The sequence below is a fragment of the Megascapheus bottae genome, chromosome 16 (assembly GCF_031878675.1).
Source record: "Megascapheus bottae isolate mThoBot1 chromosome 16, mThoBot2.hap1, whole genome shotgun sequence".
Classification (NCBI taxonomy): domain Eukaryota; kingdom Metazoa; phylum Chordata; class Mammalia; order Rodentia; family Geomyidae; genus Megascapheus; species Megascapheus bottae.
In genome coordinates this window covers 55,106,875-55,128,371 of record NC_143524.1, presented here as the reverse complement: position 1 = coordinate 55,128,371, position 21,497 = coordinate 55,106,875, and positions in this window count along the sequence as shown.

Sequence of the window (21,497 nt, the reverse complement as noted above, 5' to 3'; positions counted from 1 at the left end):
TCACTAGGCAAAGCTTAAGGGCTCCAGTGTTTCCCTTCCTATACTGCAAAGATGAGAAAAGCCCAGGTTAGAACCAGCTTCTATCCTTTTTTATGTTTGATCTTGACAAGTTACTCTCCCTGAGATTTAGTTTTATTATCTGTAAAATAAGTATAAAATCTTTAAGTTTATTGTGAAGAATAAGTGAGACATTAAGAAATTTCTCTAAGAATTAATGCAGTAGTTGGAAAAGATATACTATAAGACATCCTCATAAATGTTATTAGCCATAATAATGATTATTAAAATGATACAATCCCTGATATGAAGGGTGTGAGAAAGATTTGTGAGAAAATAGAAAATGATTTCTAGTTCCTCAGAATAAGAATTAAAATGGAAATGCATTCAGAGCTCAGTGCCAGAAAGTTCTCAAGGACGCTTGGGTTTCCACATACAGAAATATTATGGAATAATGATGGCATTCAAACATTGTTGCCCAAAAACATTTTAAGAAACAAAATAAAGAGATTAGAAACTGTAATCTTCCTCCTCCTCCTCCTCCTTCTCCTCTTCTTCTTCTTCTTCTTCTTCTTCTTCTTCTTCTTCTTCTTCTTCTTCTTCTTCTTCTTCTTTTTCTTTTCCTCCTCCTCCTCCTCCTCCTCCTCCTCCTCCTCCTCCTCCTCCTCCTCCTCCTCCTCCTCCTCCTCCTCTGTCTCCTCCTTCTCCTCTGTCTCCTCTTTCTCCTCTGTCTCCTCTTTCTCCTCCTCCTATTCCTCCCTCCTCCTTTTTCTTCTTTTTGGTGCTAGCCCTGTGGCTTAAACTCAGGGCCTGGGCACTATCCCTGAGTTTTTCTTTGCTCAAGCTAATGCTTTCTCATTTGATCTACAGTTCCACTTCCAGCTTTTTCATGGTTTATTGGAGGTAAGTTTTTCAGTCTTTCCTGCCCAGGCTGGCTTTGAACCACAGTATTCAAATATCAGCCTCCTGAGTAGCTAGTATTACAGATATGAGTTAACAGCTCCAAGCAGAAACTGTACTCTTTGTGTATGTACAGGTGAGGGAAAGAGACATGACTTTTCTTTCTTTTAAAATCCTGGCCATTATCTGTAACATTAATCAACATAAATTTTTATACTTTATTGCAGATAAAATATGAGTTTGGGGACTGGTAGTGTAGCCTAGTGGTAGAATGCTTGCCTAGCATGCACAAAGCCCTGGGTTTGATTCCTTGGTACCACATATACAGAAAAGGCCAGAAGTGGCACTGTGGCTCAAGTGCCAGAGTGATAGCCTTGAGCAAAATATGACCAAAGACACTGCCCAGGCCCTAAGTTCAAGCCCCAGGACTGGCGATAGATAGATGGATAGATAGATAGATAGATAGATAGATAGATAGATAGATAGATAGATGGTTTTATGCAATAAAAAGAGAAAGAATTTAGTAAACAGAAGAGGAACAGTTAAATCTTAAGTATGCTTACCACAAATAGTTAACTTTTCCCTAATTAATTCACAGTAATTATAGCAATATGATAAGTATATGAGAATGCTTTGTGATAATGTCAAAATACTACCAAAATAATGTCAAAATATTTCCTTAACAAATTGTCCCTTGGAACAGAGCAAAGATTATTCTTTATAAGTTAAACAAAAGCAGTTCTAATAGAAAGAATTCCAGCATTCTACCACTGGTGACACAGTTTCATGACACAGAGCCCTGGCTTTTAGGAATGCATCCCATCAACAGAATAAATCCATTGGATTTAGGGAAACAAAGCAACAAACTATAATTTCATGAAAAAACTACATTGCCTAAAAGATAATTTAATAGTATTATAGCTCAAAATAGCCTGAGTTTCCAGAATGATAGCATTCCAGGTATGCACCATCTTACCTAGAAATACAAGATAAACATACAACCTCTGTCCTATCTAGCACCAGTTAAATTGTCTTCTTGAGGCATAGCTTCCCATTTGTATATTTCTAATATATAAAAGCATCTTTTTTATACTTTCTTTTAATTAAGTTATGACAAGTGCCTAGATCTCTCATTATTTCAACAGAAGTCTTTAAGGCAGGTGAGGGATTTTCTTTAAGTGGTTGATTATTCATCATTTATCCTACAACTAAAGCAGTAACTAGAATAGTGAATCTTTAGTATCTCTTTTTAAATGATTAGATGTACAGTACAGAGCAGAAAATTCATTTTCCAAGTTTCTGTGTTAACTTTTCCCCTTATTTAAGGAATTATATATTTGAGATTATTTTCCGAAGTTGATTTCATCCAGGAACCACTGGCATTCAATTACTTTTCAATTACTATTCAATTACTGCCAATCACAAGTCTGCGCTCCTTTTCACTAGCCAAATCGGTACTAAATGTCACCCTGTACCATAACAGAATGCCTTCAAAACATAGTGTATATAAACCCCAAAGCCGAACACAACCAATAAATGAGAGTAGAGAAAGATTTATTACCTTCAGCATATAAGAAGAGCATAGCAGTAATTTCCACACCAAGGCCATCTTGCAATAAAGAAAGGGTGGGACTTTTTTTCAAGGCATCTAGACATAACTCATAAAGAAAAGCTCTTCTTGCATATTCCTGAGTAGTGCTCAATTGAAGGCCATAGTTTAAGGAAAGATGGCCAACCCATTTTGGAATAGGTTTGGCTCAAAGTCAAAAGGTAGAAATGCCAAACAGAGACAGTATGGAGTATGCTCAGCTTAAATCCTAAGGAGAGTAGACAGGAACACCTTTGGACATGTTCAGCTTCCTGCGAAAATAGATAAAGAAAATGTGACTCTCACTGTGTGTTAATACAGGAGTTTATACCTCAGATGTTTTCTCTGCCCAATGGCTAAGGCTTCTCCATCTCACAGACATGAACAGCATCATCAGCACGGCCATGAGTTTCTTTGTGAAAATGGGAACAACAAAAAAAAAGAATTATGTTTCAGGTTGTCTATACTCTTTGTAGAGTGAGAAAAATTTATGCCTGGCACAGATAATTTACTAGAGAAGTTCAGATATAAATCTTACCAGGAAGAACAAAGAAAAATGAAAGAAAATAGATACTTAGAATGCAGTGCAAATCAACCATTTTCTAATAGAGTTTGGCATACACCTTGCAAAGACTTATTAATGATGTTCACATCTTTCCTCAAATCCTTCTCAAAACTAATGAGCAAGAATATTTTTCACTGACCATACAATAAACACAGAAGTGGGAGAGGGAGTTTTATTGTCTCTGAATGACTCTAGTTCCTATACACAGATTGTTCCCAGAACTGTAAGAAGTTGAATCAATGAACAAAATGTCGCCAGAGCTATTTAGGTGGCTCACACCTGTAATCCTAGCTACTCAGGAGACTGAGATGTGAAGATCAAGGTTAGAGGCCAGCCAGAGGCCTGGGCAGGAAAGTCTATTAGATGTTCATTTACAATTAATTTTTTAAAAAGCCAGAAGTAGAGCTGCAGCTTAAGTCATGGCATATTAGCTTTGAATGCAAAAGCTCATGTAAAGTTCCTAGATTCTCATTTCAAACTCCCAACACTGGTACAAAGCAAGGGAAGATGTACTAATGTACATTAACATTTCCCAAGCAGTCTAAGTTTTCCAATATTTTTTCAGTTATCAATGAAAGTGAATCAAAAGTGTGTTTACTTAAGACAATTCAAAGATGTCCATGACAATGAGCATGGGAAATTACAAAGTCAAAGACTAACCATGCCATCAGAAATCACAGAATTCTCAGAGGGGACTGAGGCTTGACCATCAATGATTAGATGTATGACTCTATGTGGAAAATGCTAAGTAAAACAAAGGGAAAAATTAGAATGGCCAGAGTGGAACAAGGCGGGAGAGAAACTGAGCATTCTGTGAATATAGCACAACTCTAAAAGGATTAAAGACAAAAGGACTCATAGGTGGGAAATAAGATCTCTAGTTGGGTAATCAACATTTTCAGGAAAAAATACTGTAAAATAAAGCTGGCAAAGCAGTTTAGGGCTAGTTGTATAAAGCCTGAGACTCTTCCCTAGTCATGCGTGCATGTGGTGTTTTAATGGTTTTCTCTTTGTTCATAAAGACTGGGTCCAAGGAGCAGAGAGACTAAATAAAGGAGGGGGTGGAGGAAAAAGGAATGATGGGTAAACACAGCCACAATATTAAATATACATACTCACACACTGAACTACAATATTTGTAAAAATGAGTGAGGTGGGATAGATGGAGAATGGAGAATGATAAAAGAGAAGATTGAAGCCGGGAGTTTGGCCTAGTGGTAGAGTGCTTGCCTAGCATGCATGAAGTCCCAGGTTCCTCAGTACCATCTACATAGAAAAGCTGTGGAGACTACTGGCAGAGAGAGAGAGAGGGAGAGGGAGAGGGAGAAGAAGAGGGAGAGGGAGAGGGAGGGGGGAGGGAGGGAGGGAGAGAGGGAGAGAGGGAGAGAGGGAGAGGGAGAAGACTGATGAGATGCATTGTATGCAGAAATTGACATGTTAAATGGAAATTCTTGTGTACAATTGTGACCTAAACTTTCCACACTTGAAATTACTCAGACACAAATTTATTTAGTGCATCAACAGGAAATAGAAAACGGTCTCATTTTTTATTTTTTGTTTTTTGTAGAGGAGCAGTGGTTTTCAAACCACTTTTTAAATCCTTGAGGTTGTGATGTAGCCAGCCAGAATCCGATGTAGTTGATTTTAGGTTCCAGTCCCCATTAATGTGAATTAAATGATCCTAGTTTTTTTTTTATATAGTACCAAGCCTTCGGTATTTTGTTAGAAAGACAAAATATACTAATGCAGTTAGAAAAGACTTCCAATCAGAGCACTAAACACATTGTTTTATTTGAGAGAAGAATTTCTGATTCACTTAAAATTTTGTGATAGGCACTTAAAAAGTTTGAGAATGTTTAATTTCTACATTTGAACAAAAGCAAACAGAAAATACTATTAACAGAAAATGGGGGGAAAAAGAAAGAAGCAAAAACTTAGGAACAGTGTACAAATGAGCAATGTAGAATGCTACGGAAGCTTCAATACAATCATTGCCAAACATTTGTAGTAAAGTTTTCTTGGAGTCATTTTGCCTTTACCTGCAATGAGAGATGCATTTGCATTTTCATGGTAATGTAATGGACTCATAAGAGGAAGTGGAGCAAAAATTGAATGTTCAAAGAGAACACATGACAGACAAGTGAAAGATGTAGAAAATCAGACGTGGGGGCCTGAAGATGTAGCAGGTAAGACTCAATTTTGAAATCAGGACTCCTTTCAACCATTCCTTGTGTTCTGCTAAGAAGGCTAAGGCTAGGCCAGGAGAGTGGCCTAGTGGTAGAGTGCTTGCCTTGCATGCACTGGGTTCAATTCCTCTGTACCACATGCACAGAAAAAGCCGGAAGTGATACTGTGGCTCAGGTGATAGAGTACTAGCCTTGAGAAAGCCCAAGGACAATGCCCAGATCCTGAGTTTAAGCTCTAGGACTAGCAAAAAAAGAAGGCTATAGTCATTTATTTGGGAATAATTTCCTTTACTGAGAACTAATTTTCCTCTAGTCTCATAAGTTAGGTTGAGATAATTAAGGATTTGGACATTTGGACACCATCCATTAGGCTTTTTAACTCACAGAATCTGTGCATGGCCATGTAGGCATTAATTCTTGTGTGAAGTAGATCCTGGAGGTAAAAGCGATGAATGCTGCTTCCGTGGCTTGAAGTGAAAATAGCTATTCTCTAAACAGACAAAGATGATGACAGGAGGGGAAGGGAGATGATGGAGAGGGAAGGAAAGCAGAGGGAAGGAGAAAGAGGAAGAGAGAAAAAAAATGAGATACAAAAGTACAATTTTCTATTGCTTGTGAGCAGCAAAATGACCAGACGTGGCAGTACAGGGAAAAAGATCTCTCACCAAATGTTCCTCCCATCTGGACTATGAGAGTCAGAAGCTCAGAGCTGGGCATCTATTTAGGTATGGAGGCAGTGGAATCACTACTGTAAAGTCTGCTCCTGAGGTAGTTCAATAACCTCCAGAAACCCTCCCAGTTCACAGTCTTTCAAGGACTCCTCTAAGTACCTAGAAACAGAGCTAAAGCTCAGCCCTAGAGCATTAAACCGTTTGCAGTATACTTACTGATGCAGAGGTCCTGATTAGACACAGAAACTCTTATGTCAGGTTGAGTTCTCCCATTCCTCTCAGACATGACAATCGTTCCTGCCCCTTCTGGAAATATTTAACCTTTCCTTCGGTCTATTTCCTACATCATGCTTTTGACCAGCATGCGCTGATTTTATGAAAGATTTGGGGTTGACATAGGAAAGAAAAATACTCCTGTTTAATAATCTCAAAAGTTTTCTCCTCTGCTTTCTTAAACTTATTCTTTTTTATTTACTTTTTTCCAGTCCTGGGCTTGAGCTCAGGGCCTGAGCACTGTCCTTGGGTTTTTCCTCAAGACTAGAGCTCTACCACTTGAGCCTCAGCACCTCTTTTGGCTTTTCCTTTTTTTCCATGTATGTGATACCGGGAATCGAACCTGGGTAGTCGTGCATGCTAGGCAAGCACTCTACCATTAGGCCAAATTCCCGGCCCTTTAACTTATTCTTTTGATACTCATTTTCTACCCACTTGGCTCCTCAACTATGAATTTCAGTTTGGCCTCTTCCACTATCTCTCTCTTAATAAAAAGCCTCTCAGGCATAAATATTCCTCTACCTTCTGTAGGAAGTTAGGTTTCTAACATGAAGGTTTGGATGTCTGAGTTTTATTCCTTAGACTTTCTGACTTATAATCTAGATTTCTAAAACAGCTCCAATAGCAACTTTTGAGAATGAGACAGGCTCCAAATTGTTGTCATTTATTAATTACCACTACCACACCATCAACCATCAATACATCAGAAATTCCAAGTAATGACACAATGAGCCCATCACCAGTGACCCATGCCTGTAATTGTAGCTACTCAGGCTGTGCAGACAAATCTGAGAAGTTTATCTCCCATTCGTCATCAAAAAGCTGGAAATGGAAGAGTCACTCACATGATAGAGCTCCAACTTTAAGCAAAAATGTCAAGGAAAATAATAACACCTTGAGTACCAGCAAAAAAAAAAAAACAACACTCTAGTGCCAACTGTTGTTCGTTCATATGCTAAATCAGCATTTCATTACAAGTATTTAAATCTGGGTAGCTAAAGGTTCATTATTTCCTTTCATAATAAGCAATATTTCCACTCCTAAGCCCTGAGTAGTAGCATAAGTGAGAAACTACTCAGAAAAATAAATAGTTGTCACCAGCAAGTGAGTACTTTGCCACTAGTATGACAGTAAAATAGAGAAATTATTCCACAGTAAGACATTATGAAGCCATAGTGATTTTTTTTCTATCCTTGTTATAATTACTTCTTACCACAACCTCTTGGATGAAAAATTACCACTTATTAGCTGCTCATTTCTTTTTTGTAGAATTTGTTTCATCATTCAATCAGCATCTACTTACAGGAACATAAAGAAAAAGAAAGTCAGGAAGCTGCATTCCTTTGTAGTGCTTCAGCAGAGATAAGTGATAATAATATCTTTAACAAAGTTGAGAAAATAGTTATTACCCACAATGGATATATGCTCAATTGGGCCCAGCAGATCTCAGGATCTTAGAGGGATTTGCCAAACTAAATTTGGCAAGATAACAAGATAGGAGATAAAAGTGAATCCTTTCCTTTATTCTGTTCACACAGAAAAGAAAATGTTTTTCCTCTTTCTACACCATAGATACTTGGACACAAAGAAAAACAAGAGAAGATGAAATGTGAGCCCATTTTTATATAACAGTGGGGAAGATAATATATGAAAACCACAGGGCTCAGTGTCCTTACCTAGAGAGGTAAATTTTGGAATTATTACTTGATTCATGCTGAAAGAGGAAAAAATGAATGGTAGCTGGTATGCAATTAGAGACTCTCTTGTCAACCCAAGGATGCAGATATCTGTCTGATCATCTGAGATGTCATGAAATGATTCTAAATGCAGAGTAGTAGGACAAATAGCAAGATTTCATTTCAAATCCATTTTGTATCATTCCCATGAATTAGCAATAATAACAAAATCAGACCAGATAAAAGTGGTTGTAAATATGTAAGCCAAATTTTTGTGTGGATTGTGGGAGAGATGGGAACTATACCCATCCTCAGCCCCAGGAACTAAATTTCTGACAGGAGGTTGACCTACAGAATAGCCTTTCTTCAGAGGAATCTCCATGCTGCTTTCCAGAATGGTTGAACGAGTTCACATTCCCGCCCACCAACAATGTAGTAGTGTTCTCTTTTGGCCACATCCCCACCAGCGTCTGTTTTCTTGATGGTGACCATTCTAATTGGGATTTGGTGGAATTTCAGTGTTGTTTTGATTTGCATTTCTTTTATAACCAGAGATGTTGAACATGTCTTCATGTGTCTGTTGGCCATTCTTATTTCTTCTTCGGAGAGGTCTCTCTTTATATCCACTTATTAATGGAGTTGTTTCTTTGACCATTTGTTTCTTTGGGGGGGAGGATAATTTTTTAACTTTAAGTGAACCACGTGGAGACCAGATGTCCCCAAGGAACCCTGGGAAGGCAGAGAGTCATCAAGTGACTTCAGCCTGCCAACTGGGTGAGGATAAGCTGACTCCAGACTAGATATGAGACCTTCTCTGTTATATAGCTAGGAAAGATCTTCTTCCAATCTATGGGCTTTCTATTGTCTTCCTAGATAATAGAAAGGTGTGTCCTTTGCCATGCAGAAACTCTGCAGTTTAATGCAATCCCATTCATCTAGCCTTTCTTTGATTTGTTGTGTTTCTGGATCTTTATTTAGGAAGTCTCCATCTGTGCTAAGGAGCCCTAGTGTTTTCCCTATCCCTTCTCAGATTATTTTCAGGGTATCTGCGCTTACCTAGAGGTCCTTGGTCCATTCAGAGTTGAATCTAGGGCAGGGTGACATATAAGGATTCAACTTCAATGTTCTAAATGTGTGTGGCCAATTCTGTCAGCACCCTTTTTTTTTTTTAATCTTAATCTGTCTCTCTTCCATCAAGTTTTTTTCTTCTTTATCAAAGAAGGTCTGTGGGTGTTTCTGGGTCTTCAATTGTATTCTGTTGGTCCTTAGGCCTATTCATGTGACAGTACCAAGCTGTTTTTTGTTTAATAACTATGGTTTTCTAATACACTTTGAAATTTGGTATTGATATTTCCCCAGCACTGTCCTTCTTGCTAAGAATTGTTTTTGCAATTTGGGGTCTTCTATTATTCCATATAAATTTTTATATATTTTTTATTGTAATTAATAGAAGGGTTACATTATATTTGCCAGATAGAAGGTGCATTACTTCACGTACATTGATACCCTTTCTCATGTCTTGGTCCCCATTTCCCTCCCCTAACCCCCACCCCTCATCTCATTTTCCCCTCTTCCCTATCCAATTTCAAATAACCAAATACAAATATATCCAATATATCAGATAACAAAGTGAGATACTGTAACAATATAAGATAACCAAGGGACAGCAAAAGAGATGAGAGATAACATAGCACATTAAGGACAACAATCACTCATTATATGGCTTTTGTTGCTATATCCTAGAGGTCCTTTCCTTTAGTGTCATACTATATGGCCTTATATATCTAGGTTTTGCACTATTGCAAATCTCTTCTAGGAGAGCCCAAGATTTGTACTGATTATGACAAATGAGGGAAACCATTGAACCTACGTTCCTTTAAATCTGGCTTACTTCACTTAATATGATTTTTTTCTAGGTCTTTCCATTTCCTAACAAATGGTGCGATGTCATTCTTTCTGACAGCAGCATAGAATTCCATTATGTACAAATACCACATCTTGTTGATTCACTCATCAGCTGAGGGACATCTAGGTTGGTTCCATATCTTTGCTATGGTAAATAGTGCTGCAATGAACATCGTTGTGCTAGTGGTTTTAATATGTCCTTGTTTCTGGACAATTAGGTAAATGCCTAGTAGTGGAATTTCTGGGTCATAGGGGAGTTCTATGTTTAGTCTTTTGAGGAACTGCCATACTGCTTTCCATAGTGGTTGAACGAGTTTGCACTCCCACCAACAGTGTAGTAGTGATCCCACCTGGCCACATTCCCTCCAGCATCTGTTATTATTCGTTTTCCTGATCCTGGCCATTCTAACTGGAGTGAGGTGGAATCTTAGAGTTGTTTTGATTTGCATTTCTTTCATGGCCAGAGATGTCGAGCATTTCTATAGGCCATTTTTGTTTCTTCTTCAGAGAAGACTCTCTTTAAGTCTTTGGCCCATCTTTTAATGGGATGGTTGTTACTTTGGAGATTAGTTTTGGAGTGATTCAATTTTTTGAGCTGTTGATATATTTTAGATCTGAGACCTTTGTCCGTTGCATGTTTGGTGAAGATCTTCTCCCATTCTGTAGGCTTCCTAATTAATTTACTAGCTATGTCCTTTGCCATACAAAAGTTCCTCAGTTTAATGCAGTCCCACTTATTCAGCCTTTCTCTGATTTGTTGTGATTTTTGGTCCTTATTAAGAATGTTTCCACCTGTGCCAAGGAGGCCTAGTGTATCTCTTATTCCTTCTTGTAAAGTTTTCAGTGTGTCGGCTTTTACCTCGAGGTCTTTGATCCACTTGGAGTTAATTCTAGTGCAGGGTGACAAAGAAGGATCCAACTTTAGTTTTCTGCAGGCGCTTAACCAGTTCTGCCAGCACCACTTGTCAACAGGAGCAAGGACAAAAATCACAATTGTCTCAATAGATGCAGAAAAGGCATTTGACAAGATCCAACACCCCTTTATGTTAAAAGCTCTGGAGAAACTAGGAATCCATGGAACATTCCTCAGTATAATAAAGGCTGTGTATGACAAACCCACAGTTAGTATTATACTTAATGGCGAAAAGCTAAAGCCATTCCCTCTAAAATCAAGAATGAGCCAAGGACGCTCACTCTCTCCACTCCTCTTTAACATAGTATTAGAATTCCTGGCCAGTACAATAAGGCAAGAAGCAAGCATAAAGGGGATCCAAATAGGGAAGGAGGAAGTAAAACTTTCCCTCTTTGCAGATGACATGATTCTGTATTTAAAGAATCCTATGGTCTCCACTCCCAAGCTTCTTGAGCTGATTCAAAACTTTGAAAGAGTAGAAGGGTATAAAATTAACCTTCAATAATCAACTGCTTTCCTCTATGCCAACAGTGAGAGGAACAAGGCAACAATCAGGAAAGCAACTCCTTTTGCAATAGCCTCAAAGAAAATAAAGTACCTAGGAGTTATCTTAACTATGAATGTAAAGGACCTTTTTGATGAAAACTTTAAAACCCTGAAAAAGGAAATTAAAGCAGAACTGAGGAAATGGAAAAACCTCCCATGCTCCTGGATTGGAAGAATCAATATCGTGAAAATGGCAATCTTGCCACGTGCTGTCTACAAATTCAACACAATACTCATCAATATCCCAATGTCATTCTTTAAAGAAATAGAAGAAGCAATCCAAAAATTCCATATGAATTTTTGCATTGTTCCTATTTCCCAACAATCCCACTGCTGGGCATTTATCCAAATGATCATAAACAAGGCTGCACTAACTACTAGCACAACCATGTTCACAGCATTATCTACCATAGTAAAGATATGTAACCAACCCATATATTCCTAATGTAGATGAATGGATCCAGAATATGTGGTATAGATAGTAATTCTAGGTTTCCATCAGAAAGAATGGTATTGCCCCATTAATAAGGAAATGGAAAGACTTCGAAAAAATATATTTGTTATATTATATTAAGCAAAGGAAGCCATACCTAAAGAAATACAGGCTACACGGTTTCCCTCATTTGTAATAACTAGAAAATGTCTAAGATATTCTTAGCTGAATATTACAATAGCTATGTGCACATGACTAGGTTTCCATCAGAAAGAATATTTCCCTCATTAAGAAGGAAATGGAAAGACTTGGAAAAATATATTAATTATATTATATTAAGCAAAGCAAGCCATACCTAAAGAAATATAGGCTACATGGTTTCCCTCATTTGTAATAACTAGAAAATGTCTAAGATATTCTTAGCAGAATATTACAATAGCTTTATGTACATGACTATATAAAATGATGCCTATCGAAATGAACTCCAAGAAATGGGGAAAAAGGCAGATTTTTTTCCTTTTATTCTGTGTATTGTTTGTAGTTATTTTTTCTTTCTTTCTTCTTTTATTTCTTTGGCTTATTCCCTGTTGGTTTTTTATTTCTGTACCCTGGCTCTTGTAGATAAGTTTATTTTATTTGAGTAAGGGAAGGAGAATCACAGAAATGGTAGGATAAAGAATAAACCAATACAACAGTGATAATTACTAGATATTTTGTTGGAAGTGAACTTTACAACTTAGGAGCAGGTAGGAGTGTTGGGGAAAATGGTTAAAAAATGAGGAAGGGGGTAACACTGTTCAAAAATAAATATACTATTGGCCTTACTTATGTAACTGTAACCCCTCTGGACATCAACTCTACAATCACAAAAAAATGGCATTTCTCTTCCTGATGTCCCCAAATTGAAGAGACCATGAGTGGGGAGCTGTATTAAAGCAGTAAATTCACTCGTTTCCCAGTGACTGATTTCTCCTCTTGTGGTTTGACATAGCCACATAGGGCTCCAGAGAAATTAAAGTAAATGGTGTTCTGAGCTCATTATCAATCTATGTTCACCAAATCAGCATCCTATTTTGAATTGTACAGACAAAGCTGTTGCTCCATGAAATATGAGATGAGAAACATTGTGAAATCTGTTTTCTGTTTCACTGACTACATTAACTTTCACATGGGCCACAATTTACTCAGCTACTGATGACTTTTAGGAAATCATAGATAGATATGAATGTGTCATTATAAAGTTGGAGCTTAGAAAATGATATGCCATGAATGGCACCTTAGCATACTGAATACTTAGAATGGAAGAACACTATATACTTAAGAAAGGCATATCTTTTAGATTCTTATTCTGCCTATCCCCAAAGCAAGTCACAGAAACTAGAATTTCTTTTCTTCCAAGCCAGCCATATACATCTAGAAATATTGTTCTAACATTCTGTGAAAGAACTGGTCATAAGGAAATTCTCTGAATTACCATTTTGACAGCAAACTAGAACACCCTTAATGCAGAAGAGGTCATCCTAATTCACAGAAAGAAAGACTGCTACAGACAGGTCAAGAAGATTCTGAAGAGTCAGACCTTGCTGACTTTTCCCCTTCATTTTGTCATTGATTACATCATATTCTTTTGGCCTAATACTATTGTACATAGCTATCCATGTTCCATCAAAGTAACTGAAAACTGTTTTCAAAACAATTTTATTATGCTCTTCCTTTATTAAGCAGTCTTTGGCTATAGGGATCTCAACTGTGATTATGAACATGAGTAAAGAAAGTTTCCATACTCTGTCCCAGCAATAGCACAGGACCAAGAAAATGCATGAAACTGTGAAACTTCTGCAAGTTCAGACATGGTAGGTGTAAAGTGTAATAGAGATTACTTATAGCAAGTTTGGTAGTGAAGAAGAGAGAAGCACAATTTTCATGAAGACTCAAGAAAATTTATAATTTCATGGAAGAGAAATGATGCTATTTATAATAGTTTATATTATCATGTTTTGATGTGCCAGTTTCTTATTTTTTCTTATTTACTATACTTTCACTCATAAAACCATCTCAATTTGGATGGTAAATAGCATTGTTGTATTAATTGTAGTCCTAAAATAAAGACCAACATATATAAGACATCATGGATATATAGATATTACTCTGTGCTTTTGTCATCAAAAGTCTCTTTCCTTTTTGTCGAAATTTTCTTTCAATGTATGTATTTTCATAAAAATATTTTTATTTACCTGAATATATCTGAAATTTGTTACATACCTTAGTGGGACCCTCAGATTCTCTTCCCTTTTTTCTGTATTCTTGGTTATCATCATCATCATCATCATCGTCATCATCATCATCATCATTTTTTTTGTCATTTGTGGGGCTTGAACTCTGGGCCTGGGCATTGTCCCTGAGCTCTTCAGCTCAAGGCCAGTCCTCTACCACTTGAGCCACAGCACCACTTCCGGTTTTCTGGTGGTTAATTGGAGATAAGAGTCTCAAGGTTTTGAACCTTGATCCTCGGATCTCAACCTCCTGAGTAGCTAGGATTACAGGAGTAAGCCACTGGTATCCAGCTTCATCATCATCATTTATTATTACTATTATCTTTAATTAGCTGTATAAAGAGGCTATATAAATATGTCAATTTATGATATAGTATTCAAACCTCTGCAGAATCAAGCAGGCTTCTGCAGACTTTGATCACCCAGAGGCCTGCCCCTATCCCACCTATACACATGTCCATAATCCAGTTCAACAGAGGTTATAACACCAGGTAGGCCAGCCTTGACTATCATGGAGGAGAGCTGATGGATATTTTTCTTTCCTGAGATAGCTGATTCATCCTCCATAGGATTAAGAAATTAATCCCCATAACTATGGCTACTCTGTGATCATCACTGTGTTCACTCTCCTTTTTCCCTTTTCATTTCTATCCTCCATCTCCCCATTTATCTTTCTCTGTTCTGTTTTTAGCATCATATTCCAAACACAACACTTGCTCTCAAGCCCTTTGCTCAGATACTTTTTATTTTCAGGGAAACTTTTCCTAAGATAAAAAAACACTTTTCTAAGAATTTAACTACTGTTTATAATCAATGATAAACTGAGTACATTTTTTTCAACTACAGCTTATTTGTGTCTATATCGTGTTGAAAAACTTCCCATTTTGAATATAATGTCCTTCTACAATTTATTGACCACTAACTACTTGAACTACACTTGAACTAAGGTACCTTAAAATCAAAGTTCCTATTTATTCTACTAGTTTCCAGCCCTAGAAACCAAATGGTCCAAAAGACTTTTCAGAGGAAAACAAATTCCCTGTTGATTAATTTACTTCACTAGTAGGTCTTATAAGGACTTGAAAATACAAACATAGTTACAGAGCTCGAATTATAGTAGGAGTGAAGATTCAAGAGAGATAATTCATGAAGTGGCATTGTGGCTCAAATGGTAGCATGCTAGCCTTGACAAAGCTCAAGGACAACCTGAGATCCTGAGTTCAATCTGCAGGACTGTGAGGGGGGAAAAACAGAGAGAGACATAATTTATATATGTGTGTGACAAATGGTATATTAAATATATTTACTTCTATAATTTATAATATGTATTCTATATAGAATATAGAAATAATACAGTACTTAAAGCTCTCATTCACTGAAATATCTTAACTCTATAATCTGTTAATTTGAATGTATGACTTAATTTTTCTGAATCTCAATTTTCTGAACTGTTAAATAGAAATAATTATAGCTGCTTCATGAAGTTTTGTGAAGATTCAAAAAGAAGCAATATGTTGTGTTTTGAATTTAATATGTAATAGCTACTAATATCTTTCATTGTCATATTTTCCTACCATTAATAACAAAATTCTACTTGCTATAAATGATGTTAAATGGCCACAATCATTAATTTAACAAAATCTGAATACCTACCTAGTATCAGGCAGAGTGATAACCAAGGACTCAAACAAGAAAGTAAAAATGGCTACAGGAAGTGAAGTTGGTTTGTTTAGTAGAGAAAGAAGGGAAGCAGGTGAGACAGAGTTATTGAATAGGATCTCTTCTCTTTGGGGATAGCTCACCTGTTCTGCCAGGAGCACCTTGGCTTTCAGAGTTTTGCATGGGTGTGCCAGCTCCTCTGGGTACGTGGTACATAGAAAAGGAGATCTGGGAATTATGATTTCCTGAGCTTGTCATTAAAAGAAGAGAAGCACATCCTATCACCCAGGAGTTTATGACAATGGCCCATCCTTGTTTCATTGGCTTTTCCCTTCCAGAAAGCGTTGAGTTATAACTCACTCTGACAGAGCTCTTTACCTTCCCTTCTTCTATTGTCTTGTGTTTTGTCATCATGTACATTCAATTAAGATTGATATCTATACTAAGGGAATCTGAGTTCTTACTAAGCCCTAAAGAGAAATCACTCGAAAGGAACCAAAATACTGTGACTCTATTATGTTCTGGGGCCAAACAGCAGCTGCATGATAAATTACTTAGTCTGGTTGTTTGTTGTTATAGTTAAGTTCTTCCAAACGATAGTGCAAATGAGATCTAGCTAAAATATATCAGTAATACAAGAAAGACTACTCCTTTTATTAATGGATTGAAATCCTTACATCTTTTCCCACTGTATTAATTCTTGCTCTAAGAACAAGAAAGATTAACTCTTCTTTGGGCTTATTTGAATTAATAAGATTTATTTCCTCCTTGATAATTTGTGTTGAATTAATCCTTTTGGACAGCACTGAGAACAAAATATTGGATGAGCTACTCAATCATGAGCCTGTCAGAGCCCTGATCCAGCCCAGCCTTATTAATGCAAAACTGTGATGAGCTATCTCCAAAGACCCTGGAAAAATGCTCCCTCTGGCTTCACCACTCCTCTGGACACATATCCAAAGAGATGAAAGACAGTGTTTGATGTCAAAGATTAATATTGTTTGTTTAATTACAAATCTAGGTTTGGGTGAGGCCAAGAGTTCATAGAATTTGGAAGGTCATTTTGGTTAAGAGAGAGAAAGGGAGAACATAAATTTTTATGGATTATTTTGCCTCTTTTTTCATATATTCTTATTGTAATTAATAGAATTACATTATATTCACCAGATAGAAGGTGCACTACTTCACATACATTGATACCCTTAAGTGACAGCTAGGTGCTGGTAGCTCATGTTTGTAATCCTAGCTACTCTGGAAGTGAGATCTGAGGATCAAGATTTGAAGTCATTCCAGGCAGAAAGGTACATGAGACTCCAAGTTTAAAGTAAACAGCAAAAAGCTGGAAGTAGAGGTGTGTGTCAAGTGGTAGTGCACCAGCCTTGAACAAAAAGGCCAAGTGAGAGCAGAAAGCTGTAATAACCTGTCAAGCTTAGCCACCACATACTGCTTTTGTTTTTGTAAAACTGCTTGATCTGCTCAACCATCTGCATGTGGTTTCATCCTTGTGGTTTTTGACTGTGGGCACAAATGACATCATACAGTGATGACAACCTGTGTGGAGTTATATCACCTGCGTATTGTCTTTACCTTTAAAGCCTGAAGGTGGGGAGTAGCTGCTGTGCTGCTATTTAAATGTCTCCTCGCTCAGTTCACTGAGTGCTGGTGACTCTGTTGCTGGGGGGTTCAAGTCCCTCCCCCCACAAAGTGGCTGGGATATTACAGAGGTACTGAGTTCAATCTCAGTTCTCTCTCTCTCTCTCTCTCTCTCTCTCTCTCTCTCTCTCTCTCTCTCTCTCTCTCGCTCTCTCTCTCTCTCTCTGTCTGTCTCTTTCACACACACACACACACACACACACACACATACACACACACTTAGAACTTTAGTTATAAAATCAACATGGATTTAGACCTATAGAAGGAATACCAATAAAAATAAGGTTTTTATTTAAACCTTTGTTAAAATTGACAAATGCTACACATACTACTAAACCTGAAGGGGAAAAAAATATGTTTACTTAAGTAACTGATTAATCCACTTCTACTATGCTTTCTTCTATTTTTTCTGCTTATTCTTTGATTATGTCTTCATCTGATAATATTGTAACAGCATTCTGTGTAGGAAAGAATAGAGAGGACCCTGTTTATAGCATGATTGAGTACTGTTTTTCATTATAGAGGTCTAGAACATGATGAAAACTGTCCTTGGACAATGTTATATGTCTAAAGAGTTATCCCAGGGTTATCATCACAGAGTTATCCCAGTTTCTTCTAGCAAAAAAGGACTACATCATTTCATGGTGTAGAATATAGGACATGAAATAAAGTAACTGAGACACACAGCCATACCAGCAGCAAGTGCTGGGGGCTGGTGGTGTCTCAGACATCCTGGCCTCCTACCAGGAGGTAGGGGACAGTCCATCCAGTGCTGGAAAGGCCTGGAGGTGTGTGTGGGGGGGTGCTATTCCTTAAATGCAGATGAGCTCTCTGCTAGCCTCAGGAAAGATTTGCATATGGAAATAAAAGTGTGAGAGAAGGTGGAGCCCCTCCCCCAGATAATGGGCGGTGCCTGCATCCCTGGAGACAGGGGTGGGGACTTGGCTGATAGGTTACCAGACCTGTCAGTCCAGTACCAGGGACTGCGAGTTTCTTGTGATCCTGCCCTTTGACCTGAGTCTGTTTAAGCCTGGGCCAGCTTAGGCGCCATTATACCATGCAGCGTGTCTCCATGTTCGGTTCCTGTGTCCTATCTCCTGGCTGTCCTGGGGTCACCTTGGCGTCCCAATTCAACTTTCCATCAGAACTGATTTGGCCTGATGGTATTTGTTGTTTCTGTTATCTCTGGCCTGTTTCCTAACTGTATTGAGTGTGCTTTGTTGCTGCTGGACTTTGAGGCACGAGTCTACCATGCAGTCACTGGCCTTTTAATAAAGATTCCAAGATTCGAACCTGCAAAACATGGCTTCGGTATATTCTCACCTATAACAGACACACTCAGATAGTTAATGTGATTTTTAGCCCTGCGTCTTTATGTTACAGTATTCAGCAAGTTATTCCTCAGCTGCAGTGGGTAACAATTACTTAACAACTCACAGAAATGGCCCTTGGCTCCTTGGATGCTGATTGAAAGATCACTTCCAATCCTTCCCATCCTTAATGACATACAAGTCTAGACCTCTCCTGTGGTAAATTGAGCCCTCTGTTTTCTTCTGATTTTGTCAGCTATATATCTTTTGCTTTCCCATTTGAGTTCAACCCATTTAACTTTTTGTTTGATATTTGGGGATTCTACTGTATTCCTCATCCTTTCTAAGCAGTAAAAGCCAGCCTTGGTCAGGAGGCTTCAGCAAATACATGGTATGTCAAAGAATTCACCAAATGGCAGACTGGCCAGCAAGAGGACAAAGATTTCTTTATTTTCCAAGAGAGGAAAAGAGCAGACATAGACAGTGGTGGCCCTTAATAGGATATAGGGATTATAAGTATATATTGTACTAGTGATATTTTATAAGTTTAGATCAATCACCATCTGTTCAGAAGTTGCTAGAGGACTCAGTTTTTCAATATTTTTGCCAAGGCTGTTGTCATGTCAGCTGTACAATCTCCTCCAGGAATATGTTGTCACAATAAGACACAGGTAGAATGGAGTTCTGTTTTTAGTTCAAAAGAACAGTTTCTGCAAAACAACCTACTTACCAGACAGAATGGAGTCCTTTACAATACGGAATAGCTTCAGCTAATCTGAGTTGGGGTCTCATTCGAAATAGGACTGACATTTGGTTTATGTACATGTTCCATGTATATCTCTGATTATTGCAACAAATATAGCATTGACAAAAAATTAGAAACTATTTTTAGTAAAAACGCCACCTTCAAATTAAAAAGGCAAAGGAGAAAGAAAAGTGATTCTTAAAAATAATGCAGCTTTTGACCTATGAACTCAGCTGATAACAATTCTCTGATGATTTACCCTTTATTGCAGATTATTTATTTTAATTTTGGCATGGAAATGTGCTTAAAGACACTACTATTCAAACTGCCTGATGATTACACAGCTTACAGCCTTTTCTTCTTGTCTCAAATTCCCTAGCTAGTTTTGCTAAATTTCAAGACAGGGACACAGTTAACACTTACACAGAATCCTTTAATGTCATTTCCTCTAACAAGCTTAGTGAGAAATGAGAAGATGAAAGAAAAGACATTTCTTACTGGTTTGTTTCCTCCAAGCAAAGCAAGAAAATGGATATAATAGAATCCGAGGATTAGTGAGCTCTGTATCACCCCACTTTACTAAGAAATCCAAAGGCCATCTGTTCCTGAGAGTTCCTCTATCTGTGCCCCTAATAAATTGTCACTAGCACTGGAAGAATTCTCCAGTGACATACAGAATCCCTCTATCTTCAAATAGGCCATTCCAATATACTACCAAAGGTAGTATAATAATAGTGCAAAAGAAGGCTTAACAACAAAGGCTTAACAGTTGACCTTCTACTAATAAAATTTTCAGGGAGTCTCTGTTAAATTAAACTTTCCTGTTATAGGCAAGCATAGAATCCTTGCATGGGACCTGATACTTAGGATGTGTCCAGAGGGATGTGCTTGTCAATGTTTTATAAGCAAGTCTCTTCTTGATGAACATATGCCCCTCTTACTGTGCCCAGACTTTCATCTCCATCCTGTCATATCAAGAAGCCTCACTCTTAAATCCACAGTAGAATCAATGACAGAACAGAGTTTATCTTCTACATATCCTCATTCATCACAGGATTTCCTCTAGCTAGGAGATATTCTTTGCATTACAGAAATAACATCTGTCATGTTTTTCCATGTTAACATTTTGTAACATGAGCTATGCATTTTCTATATGCCATGGGACAGTGTGATATGTTTTGGAAATGGCATATCTCTGCACTTCTCCCCACCTACAAGGGACAAACACTGTCCTAAGATTAATGATTCCAATTTTCGACTTTAGTAAATAGGATGAAGACAACAACATTGAATTCACATTTAGTGTTTAGGATTCAATCATGCCTGGAGCTTTAGATGGTAAATTCCAGTTTTCACCATCTGCGACAGATTCACAACATAAGCAGACTTGACTAGAAGGCAAAACACAAAATCTGCAGACACCACAAGATATCCTTCTATTTTTTCAAACAGGGTCTCAATTATCACGAGCACTGTTAAGAAGGTAAGCCAGACAATATTTAGGATAAGCTATAACAATATATCTCTACTGACTTTCTTCCCCAGCCCTTTGTATCATTTATGAAGCAAGAAGCTCATCTCTATCGCTATTTTAGAATCCTCCTTTGGTGCAGGTATGCAACTAGTTTTCCTTGTTGGTATTTGTTAAGGATCTGGATATTACAGGCATAATTCTTCACATATGCTTCTATCAATTAATCCCTCATGCAATATGCATATGTGAGTGTTGTTCTACCAAATGACCTCTGTGCTCCCATCTCCCCAGGCTAATACTGTGCTAATACTTGAATTTTAAGAGCCATTGGCTTCATGAAACAAAAATAGACCAGGCTTGAAATACCTTATCTTTCAATTCACCTTTTCATGGTCCCTTTGAGGTTTATCTTCAGATTCATTGAGGAGAGACAGTTCTGTGAATTGTACCATTTCTGCCAGCTAATGACCTCCTTCCTTTTTGGATTGGCTCTTGGAAGTGTCAAAGTCCAAATAGATCATTAAACACTAATTAAGGGAGCAGTCTGTTAAAGACTCATCCCCCTCTTTGCTTATACATTCATGAGAGTGTGATCATAACATAAGATTGGCCAAACAGGGATATTTTTTTAAAAAGAGAAATGTTCCTGAAATTAGAATGCATAGTTCACTGTGTAGACAGCAGAAAAGAGGCTTTGTTAAAAAGAATAATTGGAGCTAGACTATCTTGA